The sequence below is a fragment of the Manacus candei genome, unplaced genomic scaffold (assembly GCF_025592945.1).
Source record: "Manacus candei isolate 608988 ecotype Guabito, Panama unplaced genomic scaffold, ASM2559294v1 h1tg000052l, whole genome shotgun sequence".
NCBI lineage: Eukaryota > Metazoa > Chordata > Aves > Passeriformes > Pipridae > Manacus > Manacus candei.
Window position 1 is genome coordinate 1,963,936 of NW_026138100.1, and position 17,508 is coordinate 1,981,443.

The 17,508-nt window shown below is 35.2% G+C and overlaps 1 protein-coding gene across 5 annotated transcripts in view; it reads right to left on the reverse strand.

Moving 5' to 3' along the window:
- Positions 1-17,508, reverse strand: part of ZDHHC14 (zinc finger DHHC-type palmitoyltransferase 14) — a 105,529-nt gene that overhangs the window by 73,687 nt on the left and 14,334 nt on the right. Inside the window, exon 1 of one of the 5 annotated variants that reach the window (XM_051801578.1) lies at positions 9,816-9,863. The exons of the other annotated variants lie outside the window; for them this stretch is intronic. The gene's annotated coding sequence lies outside the window, so the exon portion shown is untranslated. Of the gene's footprint in view, positions 1-9,815; positions 9,864-17,508 lie in introns of those variants that run through there. 5 annotated transcript variants of the gene reach the window in all.

Consider the following 17,508-nt stretch of genomic DNA (forward strand, 5'->3'; position numbering starts at 1 on the left):
ATATAAAGCGGATCTAAACCTCTACAGGAGAGAATTTTACAAAAAATTATTGAACGAAATAATATATGAAAAATCAATATAAAAAATCTTGCAACTTCTAACATTAGCTTGGTAGTAAGTCTGAACATCAGAGGGAGTCCATTCTGACAGAGGGTTTTACAGTCCTAACTTCATACCATGGTACTAATCATAATCCAAATGGACACTCTGAAGAATTAAAAATATATTTGGCCAGAGCACAGCAAAGCTGAAAATTCTCTCACAGGACATCTGATAAAGAAAGCTCAGTAGAAAAATTTATGAAATTGTTTTCTCTCATCAGAACTAACTAATCCAAATCAGCAATTGATTTACAACTAGCAAGTTTGTTGCACACAGGTATTGATACAGGTAAGAGGAAGTAAAACTGACAGTGTAACTCCACAAGTCATAACAATAATATTATCCTTTGGCCTAAAAAAAAAATCCATTAAAAATAAAATGTTCTACCATAACATCTTCAAAAAAGAATAAAGTGAAATTTAGAACTGCAATATTAAAAAGACCAAATGTATAAAAATAAATTCTGATTAGTGAATTTAAACCCATTTTTACTTTGTAACAGGAGTGACACATTCCAGAACAAGCCTTTTGATTTCTTTCACAGTATTTCAAGACACTACCAGGTTGTGAAGTAATTTTTTTTCCTTGGCTAAAAATAAATCATCAAGGAAACCATTACACAGCACTTCCTGGGCTCTGCTAATTCCTGTCAGCCAAAGAGCAATAGTTTTCATCTTTTGTGAAGTCACTTTCAATAGAGTCAAAGCAATTCAAAACATCACTCCAATTAAACCTGTCCTCTATGTATACTTACACAGCATTAACGTATGAATGTAAACTCACAAATCCTCTATAAAGCAATTTTTGACATAAGGCTTTGCTAAATTTGTGTCCATCTTTTACTACAAGTATCAGATATCAGCACTATACAGGAAGAACAAAATTGCCAGGCTGTACTCTAGATTATGAAAACAGAAAGGGAAAAATGGCACAGAATATAACATAGAAGATGAAACTGGAGGCAGACAGATAAAATGGTTGACAAAACAGGTAAAATTTAAAACACTAATGCAACATTAGGTATTATTAAAAAAAAAAAACAAACAAAACAAAACCAAACCCCAAGGCACACTTTAATTCCTATAGAAAACCAGATTTTTTTCTTCATTGTGATCTTTATTCTCAAAATGCTTGAAATGAAATTTTTTACTCTGAAAACTTCACATCTTTGCATGAACTATATCAATAGCCCTAGATCATGGATGAAAGAACATTTTAAAAACCTTGTTACATGCTGATTCTACTCCAACAGTGATAACAATAAGGAAAGACCCTACGGTGTTCCTGAATTGCCTCTGCTCTCTGCCTACCTTGTTACATCAGCAATCAACAAGGTCTTACCCAAAATGTTAATTAAAAAAACTTGTAGGAAGAAATGTACACAATGCTGATCTGGATTTTTTTTTGGAGGCCATTGTTTTAGATTTTTTTTTTTATTTATGGCAATGTTGCCTGTTGCAATCAAATATTTCCCTAAAAAATTTATATTGGCCTACCAATTATGTAGCAAGTGTTCCTTTATGTGACGCTGCACACATTATTTCATGTACCCGTATACAACACAGATATGAAAAGAAAAAGGAAGGGGGAAAATACAGGGCATTTTTGCAAGCAGCTTTTTCTATGTAAATTGAATCTTGTCCATGAACACTTCAAATTGAAATCAGTTTCCTCCAATTAATGCCATACCAAAGAATCTGGAAAGGAACTTTTTACAAGGGCATGCAGCGACAGGACAAGGGGTAGATTTATATTAGGTATTACGAAGAAATTCTTTACTATGAGGGTGGTGAGACACTGGAAGAGGTTGCCCAGAGAAGTTGTTGGTGCTCCATTCCTGGAAGTGTTCCTGGCCAGGTTGCATGGAGCTTTTAGAAACCTGGTCTAATGGAAAGAGGCTGGAACTAGATGACCTTTAAGCTCTCTTCCAACCCAAACCATCCTATGATTTTATGATTTTTTTGTATATTAAAATGCCACATGCTTTGTTTTTAATAAAAAGAAACTGAAGTTACTCCTGTTACTATTCCTTTAGAAAAAACATTTATATTCTCTGCTATTACCTGCTTTAATACTGATCAGAGATTAATTAAACTCTTGGAGTGGAGAAAAAACTCAGCAAAAAGGGAATAATATTGGTTCCTCACACAAATGTCTTTGAAAGTAGAATTTTCTAAGAGTAGTTCACATATATCTACAATAGGCAACTGAGTATTTTGTATCTTGGCATACTTAATCCAGGGGAAAAAAACTCTGAAATCCACTTCCTTCTCTTATCTGCATCATAAGATGTAAACAGTTTAAAAGTTAGAACTTGAAAAAAAGATACTAGGAAAACCACTCTGACATAGAACATGTTTAGAAATAAGGACAATTAGGGGATATCAGAAAACTGAACAAAGGTAAAAAACATCTGAATGGAAAAATATTAACAAACAGGATGATAAATACCTTGCTACTCTGACATTTGAGTTATGTAGAGCCTTCACAGAGAATGCAGCATGTTACAGCAGGAGCCTCTGCACAAGAGCTCCATTTTAAATCTTCCCAAATCAACATCTCCTGCTGGGAGAATTTTATCTGAAGAATTTAATTAACAGTAAGTTTAATATAGGGTCTCTAAAGTATACTGTTGGTTTTCATATGGAGTAGGAAAATCAAAACAAGACAGACACAAGCAGCAAAGGGAACAAATTCTGTTTGTCTCACACAAAATACATGCATGTTACCTCCCCCTTTCTTCCCACAGAGTGGAAGGGAGAGGTATGTGAAAACATACAGCCCTGCTGAACAGAACATCCATCACAGAGAGCCAACCCACCCTGCCCCAGGATGGTATCAGATACACTAGGTTCTTTCCTAAACACTCAAGTTTCTTTTTGGATGCCGAAGGAGTTATTTCTGGAATTATGAAAATTTTACAAATCTCTTCCCATGACCTTTCTGACATTCAAACTTTGATGAATAGCTCCCACACTAGATTGCTCATTCTGAGAGGAAATTTCATGTTCCTTTTCCTTAGTGGTAGATAAATTACGAATTGTCCACAGCAGAGATTAAACACAGTTTACAAATACACTGGCATATCAGTCATTTGTTCTTAACCCAAAAACTCCCGACCTTTTTTCTGGCATGACCCTTTTCTTTTCAACCCTACAATGATCCTTGTCAAAATCAACTTCTAAAAGCTGTTCTGTACCAGATCTCTGCCATGTCATAGGTTTTGCAGGCTATTCCTAGTTATACAGGTAGGAACAGACACTAGGCCCAGAGACAAACCAAGCTGCAAAATCCAGCACTCCAAAGTCAGCAAATGTCAAAAACATTGCCAGAAACAATGGGCAAGATGCCTAGGAGCCTTGATTTGCCCTTGCCCTGTGTGCATGCATTATGGTCAAGTTTTTATTTATAGAATTACATACTACTACTGCCCACAAGGCTGCTCCCTGATTCAGTTTAAAAAGAAGAATCAACACCTGTTTACTGACCAACTCAACATTTTGTTTTCTTCTCAGTATTTGAAATACAGCTTGAGACCTCCCATACTGAGCACTGCTCAAGTATTTCTACGAAGGCAGACTCCTCAGTTTCCTGCTGTGGTGTTCCATAGGGCTCACTATTATATCAACTAAGTGTCTTACAAAACACTGTCCTGAAAACACATCTCTAAAACCCATAAAGCACTACCTCAAGATTTGACATGGAAGAATTTGGGCACAGAAAGGCAAAAAACGTTCAAGATTTGGATGCCAAACTGAAACATCCAGCAGCATATTTACCCAACCAGTGGCCTTGCATATTTTTATTATATATAAAAAATAGAATTTTGTATTTACTTAACACAAAATTATTATCAATTCAATTGCACATGAGAGCTCAGAGCACTTTTCCCAGTCAAATTCAAGGTTCTTAAGTTGAACAAAAAACCCCCACAAGTAGTGACTATCTACAGAAATTCTGATTTTAACTGAATCACCATAAGAAACCTGGGAAAGGCAGGAATGCTGCACAGATCTCAACACAACACTGAGCTGTACTCTATAATTAAACTCTAAAATAAAGTCAATGATATGGCTGATAGTTCCAAGCTTCTCAAATATATACTTGGCTAAAAAATGTAGGTCAGCATACTAAAAATAAGAGGATTACCTAGGAAAGGCTGAAATTTTGTAATGGGGTAGGAGGACGACATACAATAGGACCAAAAGCAAGTCTCACAACACAGAAAACTACAGTAATGTATACCAAAACATAAATCCTGAAAGCAATTTCGCACCTTAATGCAATAGTGTGACAAACAGCAACATAATGAAGGGGAATGGAAAATAACACCATATTTGAAGGTTTATTAACACCATGTGGGGCAGATTCCAATAACCCAAAACCTGGCTGAAGAGAATGCTCTCATAGGAATCTGCAAAGCAATTAGGGGTTTTGGCCAATGCAATGCTTTTTCAGTCCCCATACAGTGGGGGAATTGGTGAGTACTATGGACATATACACCCGAGACAAAATAATAAATATAAAAAGTCAGCATTTGTAGAACACTGCAAAAAAACTTAAGCTAGAAGAATTCTAGATCTAACCAGCACATGCTAAGAAATAAATACCAAAAGTTATTAAAGTCTAATAGTAGATGTTTGTGCAGTGCTGTTCTGACCCTGTTTAATGAAAGCTCTGTGCTGCAAAAGGTTTCAGAGCAAAGGTAATTAATAACAAGCAGAAATAATCATGTTATTATTAATTTACAGAATTGTGTTCACAATTTATCTAGTGTTCACACTAGATAAAACTACCATAAAAATCTTTATGTTCATTCCAATCAGCTTGTCATTTCTGTGCCATATCCACACATCATAGGTAAATGACAAGGGGCATAGCATAATTTCCAAAAACAAAAATATATTTAATGGAATTAAGACTGAGAGTATGGACCTCATATATACTATGTGCATATACGCATTTTAATTATACAGATACATCTGTAAAACACGTTAACAATCTGAAAAGTCAGGATCAATTTTAAATCAATGTCATAATGCGGAAATAATTTTTTTCCCTTCAAACAAGAAAGTGAAGTAACCATCAGAACAAAACTAGCACAAAAAGTAGTGTCTTCTCAATCCCTCAGCATCTTTAAATAAATGATGGATATACTTGCAAATGCACTTTATCTAAGCACAAACTACATTTTGCTCAGCTAAGTCACAAGGTTCATTATCAGGAGAACTGGATGAAATATAAACACTTGTAGTATGTGAAGGATGGCAAACTAGACAATTTAATGGCCCCTTTTAGCCACAAACACTATGAAGAACTGTCCCAAAAGAAACCATGCAATAAACACACTATTACAATCAATAAAATCAAGCCCACACTCAATAATCTAAAAGTCCATCACTATCCTCTTTGACCGAGGTAAAGGCCACCTTTGGAAGTGTTATCCACAAGGCAGAATAGCAAAATGAATCCACTACACACCTTCCTTCCCTATATCCAATTTGCTATGTACTTGAACGTATTTACCCCTCCATCTTGGTCTCACACACACTGATGTTCTTTTTTAAAAAAGGTTAAATAAATTAGGACGAGCAGGTTTGGGTTGTTGGGTTTTGGTTTTTTTTTTTAATTACATTCTCAATTAGAATAATTACTGTCAGCAGGCAGCTTAATCTAATATGCAAACCGTGGCTATTTACCAAAACAGAAACTGTCTCTCACAGCTCCTAAAGCAAAGTCAAGTTACCCTTAAAGAACAGAACTGTACAGCACCTTTGCAAGCAAGCAAACTTTGCTTGTATATATCTACATAATTTTGAAACGTGGTTATTCTTGCTGGCATTCTCTGTGATACACAGTATCACATCAATATCTCTTGCAAAAGAAACTTACACTTCTTAAGAATAAAGTGATCACTTTAAAGAACAGTTCACTTAGTGATCACTCTAAAAAAGAGTTATCATTAGGCCTAAAAAGCATTAAAAATCCTTGTGGCCAGGTTCAAAAATTTATTTAAGGTGTCTCTCTGAAATACTACTGATTCCATCAGGAAGTTAGGTATCTGAATATCTCTGTGGACCTGAGTCCACTTGCACACTAACCTCATATAAATCAATTTCATTATGAGAAAGACATAAAAGTTTATTTTTGATGTTATATAAAAGTAAAGTAAATAGTAGTGTAATTTAAGAGATCATTTCTTTCAAATAAAAAAATCTCATTAATACATCACAACCAGGAATTTACATATCTGAAATTACCAGAAAGACAGTCAATTACACTAAAAATACGTACAAGCATCCTGTTTAGGCCAAGTTAGGATGAGGTATTTGCTGAAAACAAACTTGCCAATTCCTCTGTCCTCTACAGAGCTCAATATCATTAAACCTTAGCAGCAGTGAAAAACAAGAAGAAAAATCTATATGGCTTAGCTAACATTTAAATAAAATTTTAACTAGATGTTAAACATGCAAGTTCAGAGAGTTCTCAAACCAAAAATGTGGCAGTTGACAGGCATGTGTCTCAGTCAAAAACACATGAAAGCACACACTGAAGACAAAACACTGCCTGTCTCTGTACAACTTTGTATCACTATAAAAAAAAAAAAAAGAAAAAAGAAAAATAGATAACAATATGAATTCCAAAGAAACATTCTGCACCAATCAACTGCAACAGTTACTCTCTCTGGTTGCAGATCCAGCCTTTGCAACTGCCACAGAATGCTCTCACACATTTTATAATAATTTAGAATATATAAAAAACAACATCCGAAAGCATAAATAGACAGTTACAAAAAAGTGGTAGATATAAACTATTATATATGGCTTACTGGTGAGATTTTAACCGAGAGCCTCAAAGTCTCTCAGTAATTATTTTGGTAGTGAAAAAAAACCACATGATTTTGGGAAAAAAGACATGATAAAACCCCAAAACTGTTGCATTTGGTATGTTGTTTTCATAAGAGAAAACTAGAGTCTATTCAAGACAATATCACTCTTTCACTTGCATTACACTTCATTCTGTGTGGTTTGTACTTCTAGGATTTTGTGCACATTCTCTTTCCACTCAGGCTGGGATCACAGGTCTAAATGGAGGGAGTATGCTATCTCGGCTCCAAGTTTCCAAAAAATTTTGAAGTTTCAACTATTTATCTGCTTCTGATTAAAAGGTTAAACAGAGAGAAAGTAAGGGAAAGATACAAAAGCACATTAGTTACATTTTCACTTTAAAACATGTGTGTATTTTCACTTTAAAACATGTGGTACAGTATGAACATGTGTACAAAAACCACTCAAAATCCTCTGGTGGCCATTCTACCACACAAGGAAAGTGAAGAAGAACTGAAACAAAGCTCAGTCATTTTACTTTCATCTTGGATATTCTAAGGACCAGAGTGCACACCATCATCCTGTCCATCTACTTTTCCTTTTCCAGCTTCTTTCCATAACTTCCAAAAGACCAGGACAAACCTTTCACCTGATTTTGACAAAGTATAAGGAAATAAAGAATACTTAAAAGCTTGCTTGTTCTAATAAAAATCAAAAGATAGAGGTGACAAAGAAATTAGTACTCTACTAAATCAGCAGCTGTTGCCTATAGTTATCTTTTGTATTGGAGATACTGTGGGAGGAGGATAAGGAGGTGGGTGTTGAGGGCAGGTATTATATCTGAGGGTTCTCCATGGCATTTTCATAGAGATGAGATGCAGTTATCTTGAAAGGATTTTATAGACAATTAAAAAAGCAGCTTAACTCCTTCCACCCTTATAAGGATCCACCTGTTAAACACAAATGTCTGAAAATACTAGGGTCCTAGATCCAAGAGAAAAACATATCATTGGATCCACAGAAAAATTGTCTAGTTTGCTCCAATGCCTTGACAGCATAACTTCTGAAACCAAAGTAGAAAATGGTATTCTAACTCTCAATAGTCATCATATTTCTTCATCAAGTAATCAATTCTGATATCTATATTCATTCTTTAGTCTCATGTTAAAAACCAGCAAAGTTTCTTTCCACAATCAAGCTAGAAGTCACAAGTCCTATTTACAAAAATACACTAACATTTTTGTTCATTTAGTTCAACAGTCAGCCAAAGGGTATCATTTATGAAATATGGGGGAAAAAATAGATCCTAATTTGTCTAGATGTTTTATCTTAATCTCATAAGGGAAAAAAAAGGAAATGCTGTCAATTCCTATTTTAAAAAGGGTTCAATTTTTAAATTGCTAGCAATATAATCACAACTGCCTATTTTTACTCTGGCTCCTGCAAATCTTTCAAACATTATGTTTGTTATATCCTGCAACTGGTCTTTCTTGTTAACAAAACTGAAAGAATATGTGCAACTTACAGAGAATGGCTTACTGTCTGAACAATCAACACAGCCCTCAAAAATTATGTTAAATTGTATCTCCGGACAGTTGTCAAGGAAGAGGGCAGGGCACATAACCCTATCTCTAAGTGGTATGAATGAGTTTAAATAACAAAACATATCATGTTTCCTATTTAAATTGCATACTTATGAATCATTAGAAAGCTATCATTGCATTTGTTTGGATTTTGCCATTCTCAGTTAGACAGGATCTTAATGCAAAAGGAAACTGTTTCATGTAGGCAAACATCTGCTTACACAGAAAAATGCATTTCCAATATTTGTATTAAACAAATATTGAAAATTACTATAATCCATGTAGACCATCCCTTAACTAATAATACTTTATCTAATCTCTTTATAAATAATTCCATTAAAAATATAGAGCAATTACCATTATTCCTCTCAATAGGCCAAAAGTTATTGTCTTTGCTTAACAAAAACAAGTAAACAAAAACCCACCACAAACCCAACACCTCACGCAAAAAAATCCCCAGCAAAAGCAAACAAAACCCTCCAAAAAAAAACCAACAACTAAGTGAAAACACCTTCTTGGAAAAAATGGTTCTTTCCAAGTATATGTGTTAGGAGCAATGAAAACACAGGTTGACAAGTTAAAAAAGAACTGATCAAATATATAAAGGAAATAATTTTTGTAATATGTAAGGTAAAAATAATCTTTGTAAGTAAGATTATATTTTCTGCTGCATTTCTGTTAAGTATGATGTAACATAACTCCTTGTACCACAAAGAGGGAGTACATCAATTTTGATAACAAGGCTATATTTATGAAATAAGAATCTGTGCCAAAACAGGCCACTCTTCACTTACTTTGCAGAATGACTGACACACCCAAAAGAATAATTTGAAGTGATTCTTACTTTGATGGGAATTGTTTACATCTCTGCTGACTGTAACAAGGAAAACATTTGCTTTCCCCCAAGCAACTATTCAAGTGCAGATTTTAGTAATTACAGTATTCAAAGAATCCCTGGATTTGGACTCCTGCTGTCTGAAAAGCAGCATTAAAACATGCTCAGTTGACAAATATTACAACTAGTCCACAAAATTGCTTTAACATTTTTTGATCCTTAACTAGACTTGCTTTAACATCCTCCAATCTCCTGACTATGCACTAGTGACCAGCTCAGGACAGGACTCCACAACCAGGTGTCAGGGTCTACAGATAGCCATCAAATAAAATAGCCCCGAACCAGTTTTCCTTCATGTTCAAAGGCAGACTTTACACCCTTTCAGTCACACTCTCAAAAACACAGTATCATCTATAAACATTTCTACAAATATACTGTATGTTGTCTATAATGGTATTTCCTGTATACCTTTCCGTGAGTTTACAGCAGACATTTTACAAATCCTTCTTCCTCTGTAAATGTCTAAATCCCAGCAGGCTTCTGGCAGGTCACCAAAAGTAAACCACTGTGCAAATAGCAAGACATAATTCTATCATTATGAAATGACACAGAAGAAGCAAACTTTCCAATTAATTTTAGCAATTACACGCCTAAAACAGGGTCTAAATTTAACATAAATTAGTGTAAAAAAATAATCAACAAAGTAAATAAAGCAGACTTGAAGTCACATGCCAGTCAGAGTTATGACGGTTATTTACTCTTGCATTACCAAAAAAAGTAGACGATATGAAGAAACTGCCTACTGGTTCAAAGGCACTGAGATACCTAGGTTTCTTTAACACAGGAAGTTTTTATCTAGTCTTAAGATATATACCTTAAAACAACTACCTAGAATTAAGACTACTACATAATTTTGGGTGGATCAAAATGACATATTACAAATAAGGGTCAGTTAATCTACTTAATAGGTAAATTATTTCAAGTATACCTAATATTTACAAATAGATTCATTTTTTCAATCTATGACTAAATATCCCTAGATTCACAGAAAATTAAAGTGCTTTCTGTCAAAAATTGAACACAGTAAAATATTTTCAAGTAGAAAATAGAAAAAATATAACGCTGTGTTCTTGATAAACACACACAAACTTAGTGCAAGCAAAACTATGAGTTTAGAAACAAACCATCATAAGTGTTTGATCTTTAATTCTGTATGTTACATTATTTTCTGATCTTGGTGATACAAACCATTGTCAGCTAATACTAAAGATTGAAAAACTGTTTATCAGCCAAAGGAAGTAGAGGAAAGATGGTTGTAGAACTAGGGCACTATCCATTAATTTGCTAAACCTCAAATAAATCCAAGTGGCGATTGTAGTACCGATTTCAATTACATTTGTTAGAAAAAATTATGAACTTTTTGGAAGGACCCAGCTGAAATAAGTCGTGGTAACATCAAGACCTAATTGATTTGTCTAGCATCGCACATAGCAGTATGTTCCTGTTTCTACATAATACCTCAGTAAAGCCTACAATCAATCACACTGCTATACTGAAAACAGAAAACAGGTAACGTTATTTACCTTTAATTTCTCTTGACCACAGTACAGCAGACTTTAAAGAAAAAAAAATGGAAAAAAACCCACAACGAAACAGGACAAAGATGAACTTAGTTGCAAAGTCCCAGTGTCAGGAACAAAGATAGACCTAAAAAGAAACCCATTTAGAGTCCTCATACAGTTAAGAGAATGCCTTAAAAGCAGTATATTTAATAGACACATGGTCAAGTGGGGTGGGGGGACAAATATATGTGAACATACAATCTACAGCTAGCTTTTTTCCCTCCTCAGGAAGAAGCACAGTTAGTTTGTTAGCACAGAGTGGGAATACGATACCAGGCAGTTATGATCCATTCCTATCCCAGAGATTTTTAACATTCAACTATGAAAGCTTTACAGTTCCCATATAGTTCCTTTAACATTATTTTTTTTCATAATATTAATTTCCATTACAGACACAAAGTAACAGAAGCGCACACACAGAGTCTGGCATGCACTCATCCAAAGAGACCTCATCTCTCCCCTTTTTAATGAGCCACCACAGCTGCGGTCCCAAAGATGAGAGTAGCAGGAGAGTAGGATTCCATATGTCGGTAAACAACTTACAAGTTAACTCTAGTCAAAGCAGGTTAGTTGTTTGCTTATCAAGTGCTGAAGAGACTAACAGTAGTGAGCAAGAACACCTAGCTAAAGCAGACAAACGAGATCTCACAGATCTGCAAAACATCAGGTCCAATCAGGTGATTGTTACCTATCCAAATTACCTATTTGAACATTCAAATTAAGCATAGTAACTACAGCTATGTTGCAAGATCCATAAGTGTTCTTTCACTGTCAAATTGCTCCCATGCCATTTTAAGAGGTTATTTCCATAAAAACCCTGACTATTTGTCCCAGATGTACTTCAACAGCTTGAGAGAAGCAAACTAACCTCTGCTTGCCACTGTGGACCAGTCTCTTGTCCTACCAGTCAATTCAGGATCGGTCCCGCCATTTGTTTGCCAATGCTTTCATCACCTGTCTTCGGCTGGAAGTTACCTTGCTAAATTGAGGTATTCATTACCCATTCTAATTCTGAAGCTAACAGTGGACAGATAAACCTGCTTAGACATGTTAAAATAATCCTAAGTATAGTTCATTAAAATTCAGATGTTCAGTAATGCAAACAGTAAGAACGGATTCCATAAGCATTTATTTTATGTAGGCCAAATCAAACATGTTTTCATACACTATTAATTTTTAATATATCTCTTGACAATGCTACTGAAACTCATTGGAAGGTCATAATACATACTGTAATTTAGAAATTTAAATGTTTAGACCTCAATGTATCACATGGAAGCCCTTTGGAAGTTTTGCAAGTTTCACATCCTACCTTCGATTTTAGATCAATATATTTAAGACACTGGACCACACAATTTCTAATAAGGTGACTGTATACCTTTCTCCAGTGGCAGAATATGGTTGCAGGCAATAGCCCTTTCCATGTTATATGTCAAGTCAGCTGATAAGTGTACATACTACAGCTCCAAGGCTTCCTAGAAACTATGCTTACACTATCTTAAAAATCAGGCACGCAGGAGCTAAACATCACTCCTGATTACTTGGTCCAGTCTACCTCCAGCCATCAAAGAAGCTGTGGGTATCACCAAGCTGTTCTCATCCGCCATTATTCTTCAGGGGGCCAACTCTTCCCTACTACAAGAAGATACGTATCATAGGTGACATCCGAAAATATTACGCCCAGGAGTACAGTACCATTTGTTTCAAAAAGACCACAAGCTTTGCAAGAGATGAACTGATGAATTGCCCTAGTAGGCAATAGGCAATTTCTGTGTTTACTAGAGTAAACTAGTTTATTGGAGTGTGATTTTTCCTGCTAACAAGAAAATACATTTACAACTAGCTGATTAATAAGAACGCAGAAGAAGATCATGCTTTATAATGAGATTTTTCTTGTATGTAGTAGGACTGGAAAGTACTATCTAATCAATTTGGTAACCTTCTCAATTTTTTAATGTCATATTTCATTAATTTCCTTTCCTAAGACATCAGTGAATACTCAGATTGATTCCTTCACACATAATAGTCTACTATGATTACTCTAAACTCCGGACTGTAGGTTCATTTGAAAGCTCTTTTATATGAGTTTACCAATAGCACCCCTGTTTTTTAAAGTTCAAAAGTCCTTTCCACTATCACCTCTACCTAGTAATAGCTAAAGTGCATTAAATAAGTGACACAATTATTTCTACTCAATATACAGTACATTCCTCCTCCCAACCCCCAGTTGTTTTGCACTATCAAAAAAGACAAGAAAAATAACAGTTTCAACTAAAGTCCTTCTATCATTTCATATATTCCTGACCAGTGGAGGAGGAACCACCTTCAGAAGTTACCCTTCTTCAAGAAAAGATCAGCTATATATGAGCCACTTCAGGTAAAGCTTGTCTAATGTGCCTAGCAAAAAATTTCTAATGATGACAATTCCACAGTCTTCGTAGGAAATTTATTTCAGTCCTTATCCATCCTTTTTCTCGGAAAAGATTCTTTTCTTCTAGTGTCTACTAACCTCTAAACTGAATTCTCTCTTCTGTGACTTAAAATCATAATGTCCTGTCACATCCCAAACAACATGGAGAACCATTTTTTACCATCCTTCTACACATCCAAAGGCAATGACCTTAACTCTCCCAGCATCATCCTCTCTGAGTAAAAGAAACCCCAACCTTTTTTAAGGTATCTGGGGTGGTGAGAGGGAAGGAAGAAATTCCTGTGATGAAGAAAACGGCCAGTTTTAGTGATAGGTTCTCTAATTTTCAGAGAAATAAAAGAGAAGAAGTTCAGGAAATTGAAACAAAAATATTCAAAATATTTCTCAATTTAACAACCTAACTTATCTCCAGTTAGGAAAGCAATACCCAAGGGAATACACTGTCTTTCATTATATTGCCCTTATAGATCACCCCATGCACCATCAGGACTATTAGGAAGGAGACTGAGTTCTCCAGTAAAAGCAACAGAAAAGAAGCACATGCTCTAGTAATTAAACACATGCCTCTTCTGATCTACAGTAACAGTTTACACTGACACTAACTGCATTTAACAATTTTTGTACACATCATAAGTATTGCCTGTGAAGTCTTCCAAATATGTGAAGATTTCACTTCATAAAAATCTTCATTCAAGTCTGAGAAGAATATTCTGATCTAATCTCATCTCTGAATGGATTCTAATGCCCTATTTGTCATAGTTCAGCAACCGTCATCCACAAAGATTTCTTTTTACAGATTTTTTTGTTGTTGTTTTGCACAAAGCACACGATTTGTTGAACTGCTATCCTGCATCTAACCAAGCAATGCTGCTAGGAGAAATGTACTATTCTGACGAGTTTGATTTGACTATGTTAGTCCTACTGGCAGAGCACAAACTGAAAACAGAGTTTCTGAGGAACAACTTTCAATTTTAAGCATAAGCATGTGAAAAAAGTCTGCAGAAAACAACTGGGAAGACACCATCTTAAAATACAGGGTGTTCCAAAAGATATTTTTAGCTGTAATAAGCAAGACTTTAGAGCTGGCCTTCGATTTGTAGGATGGCCTCTGCTGTAAACAACATTTTTAGAACACAACTATAGTTCAGATACTTCTTGGGAAGGGATGTTTTAGATTTGTCCTCAGACAAAAAGAAAAAAAAAAGTAAATATCACATCTGCATCTGTCAGTGACCATTTTCTCCTTTTCAAAGATTCCACTCTACAAGTATATCTTTATTAAACTGGTAACACAGATGTGTACACAAACGTGAGACCAAGAGACAGACACTGATTACTGGATTCAAGCTCTCCCAGAAGACAGCTTCCTATATCAAAGTCTGTAGCAATTTGTACTAAAATGTACTCGATGTCTTACCATAAGAATAAGACAGTCCTTTAAAACTCTGCTGTCTTCAAATAAAGAAAAAAGTTTGTTTGTGGATGAATTTTCGCTTAAAGAAAATTCCAGTGAAACCTGCCAATACAAGAGTCCATTGCATTCAGCTACCTTAACAGGACATCCTCCTAATTCATTTCCACAACTGCTGAAATCCCCTCAGTATCCTGTCAGCCCTTGCTTTAGATGAGGGCAGCCAGTGGCACAGTATTATATATGAAGGGTCAGTAGTTCTGAAATGATTCAATCCCATTGCTCAGAAAGACAGCTGGACATAGTGACCTTCAGAACAAGGTTCATCTTTTTTCCCAGGCTTTGTGCAAGAAAAATAAACTCGAAATGGCAGGGAGTCTCGATAACTAGCTGAGGAAGCAGCCAGTGCCAATCTTACTGCAAAAAACCTATCCCAAGTCACAGAATAATAATAAATAATTAACAAACAGCAAAGCAAAAGTAGTTTTGCTTCTCCATTCTGCCAGCTGTTTAGTATTAACTAGTTTTTGTGCCTACTGATCAACAGCCCAGAAAAATCTATACTGAAGTAAAAATTTGCATCCAGCATGTCTGTCTCACACACATCTCTGACTTGTCTGTAGTCTGATCAATGCCTGACCCTTTTATAACTAGCACATACAGTTAAAACACTCCTTTGAGATATTTATATTTTTTCACGCTTAGTAGACCAATGCTGTCACTGGAGAACCAAGCTGAACTCCTCAGTTTCCTCCACTGGCAAATGAACTTTAGTCCACTTCAGTCGACACAAGCTATCAAAAGGTAGAGTCATCTTACAATCTGAAAATAAATTTAGAACTATGAAATATGACCAAAGCTGAAGCAGCAGTAAGTTTTCTGCACCTTCAAACAAATAAAAATTAATATGTAATGCTGATACATAAAAAGCAAAAATGAAAGCTGATCGTCAGAATTAGAACCCAAGAATTATGTTGGAAGTAATTACAAAAAATAATAGTAAAAAAAGAAGGTTCTGAAGCACTACAATATGAAAAACAAAACCAGTCAATATAGGGGTGATATGCCTAATTACCAAACTACCTGTATTACATTACCTTGTGAAGAACAGCATCTTAAGCATGTAAAATGGTCACAAAATGAAAATTGTATACATTAAAAAACTATTATGCCATGGACTTTACTAACCTAAATTTGGTGTAAATTTCCATGTCATCAAGACCCAGGCAGTTTGACTGGTCACTTTGCTATACCACAAGTTTAACTATGGACATATACTTTAATCAAATAGCTCCACTTATGCAATTTGCTTAGAACCTTGACTTAAAAAGGCAGCATTAGTATTTAGGGTTACAAAATGGTTTTTGTATTTTTTTTTCTATACAAGGAACAAAAGCCCCCCCAAAAATAATTTGAAACCTTGAAGCATTACTGATATAACTATCTTTAACAGCCCTCTTTTCTGACCCACTCTTAAAACAAATATATAAATAACCAAACTCCAAAGAGAGTCAAATAACAAAGATCTAGGCACCATGTTGTCATTCACAGAGTTCTTAATTCTGCACTGATGAAGCAGGACTGCCAGTGTTTCATTCTCAACTATTTTTCATATGCTTATTTTTTACTTCAGTCTCTGAAGTGAGAGAGATGCTGATAGGATACAACATGCATAAGCAGCTTAAGTGCAGTCCAACTCTATCTACAGTTCTGGATGCTATAATAACTGAAAACTCCAGCATGCATATCCAAAGTTATTACTAGCTTACTTAAATGTACTAAATATGGCAACAAAACAACTTTCCCTTGAGTAAATGAAAATAATTTCCAGAAGAAAATACTACAGCAATTACTTCAGTTTTTCTCCACTTCTTGTTCCCCCCAGCTCCCAAATCTTCTGCATGCATTGAACAATCTTCCAACACTTTCTTTTCATCATTCAGAATATGCAGGCAAGTATAGCTGGCCTAGGAATGTACTCATTCTGGATGAATAAGATAACTGTGCAACTCTTCTTATCTGTAGGGTTGAATTTCAGTAACAAGTTATACACTTCCTAAATCTTTGACCTTTATTTTGCAGTCAGAAAGAATACTTGCAATAAAGCTCAAATTAAAATATTGTTTCAGTCACAGTGTTATTTCAGTAACAGTGAATTACCTTTGCAACAAATGTCGCTTCTTTTGTATTGAACTAAGAAGCAACAAACCTATGTTCTCCTTTCACAAATGCCATTTCTTTGTTGCAACAGCAAGAGCTAGTGCCAACAACTGTTTAAAAAAAGTTTTAGAACAGGAAATAAACTTACTTTTACCAAGAACAGTCAACCATTGGGTAATTGCACCTTCAGACTATCATTTAGCAACTTTAACTATTGGTTAAAGTTTGCTAGGATGCAATAATAGAAAGGTATGTGAATTGGGAAGGGCATGTTTACCTTTCAATTGTGCTGGATATCAGCCTGTAACAGTTTCACTTACTGGGATAAAAGTATGTCAGTTGTTTTTCTCATATCAGACTGTTTGGATTTTCACATTCATAGTCAATTGCCTGTTTCCGAAACTCATCTCGAGTATGAGCTGAGTAAAAAAGCAAAATTATTTTACTCCACCCAGTCTTTATATGCTTCCCTCTGCAGTGTCCCTCTGTCCCTCAGTACGCTACTGTTCATATACTCAAGTACTGGAAAGATTTCAG